This window comes from Triplophysa rosa, linkage group LG10 (assembly GCF_024868665.1).
Source record: "Triplophysa rosa linkage group LG10, Trosa_1v2, whole genome shotgun sequence".
Lineage (NCBI taxonomy): Eukaryota > Metazoa > Chordata > Actinopteri > Cypriniformes > Nemacheilidae > Triplophysa > Triplophysa rosa.
The window spans coordinates 25,419,307-25,420,237 of NC_079899.1; positions in this window are offsets into that span (position 1 = coordinate 25,419,307).

Genomic DNA, 931 nt, shown 5'->3' on the forward strand with positions numbered 1-931 from the left:
TGATGTAATTAAACTAAATACTTTGTGTAATATGTGTGTGTGCAGAAGAGGAATTTACATCAAAATTCAAAGTCTAACTTCAAAATCCGTGCTTTAATGTATAATTCTCACATTTGTAATTAATAATAATACTTTATGTAGTTTTATATTATTTATTTGAATGAATTAAAAGAGCCGTTTCATGTCTATCCTTGAATCACTTAACTCATCAAGGTTGATGTAGGATATAGAAAGTAATTAGTAATGAGTAATTAAATACTTTTCGAAGAGAGTAACTTGTACAGTAATCTAATTACATTATCGAATGTGTAATTAGTAACTAGTAATTAATTACTTTTTCAGAGTAACTTACCCAACACTGTTGCTGACAACCTCTTAGACACAATGATTTTCATACTAACAACATTTTTTACTCTACTCTTACTCTGTTTGTATCAAACACTGGCTACATAATTTCTAAAGCATCTAACCTCTCTGCATTGTTCAATACAAACGTATGAAACATATTTTTGTCTATTGTGTCATTAAACCAAAAAAACATACAGAAACCATTTTTGTTTCAATCCTCTCGCACTGATGCCCCACACTGCCTGAAGTAACATTCACCACGCCTTCCTCCTAAAATGAGAAACGTACATCCACATAACAGTATAGCCACTATTCAGCTAGGAATATCTGTTTGAATCTTTAAAGAGTAAACACATGAATACATTTAGGCTAAAGTTATTTTAATGCAATACATTTGACACTTTGCGACCTCAGATCTTTTGAGATTATGTGATACATGATTTTACTCTTTGCTGGATTTTAAATATTTTAAATTGCACTTTGTGCTGTCAAATGTCCATTATAACCTTTTGCATCTTTAAAAACTTCTCTTAATGAACTGAACTTAAGTAATTACACTACTTAGTGTACTACACACACCTGC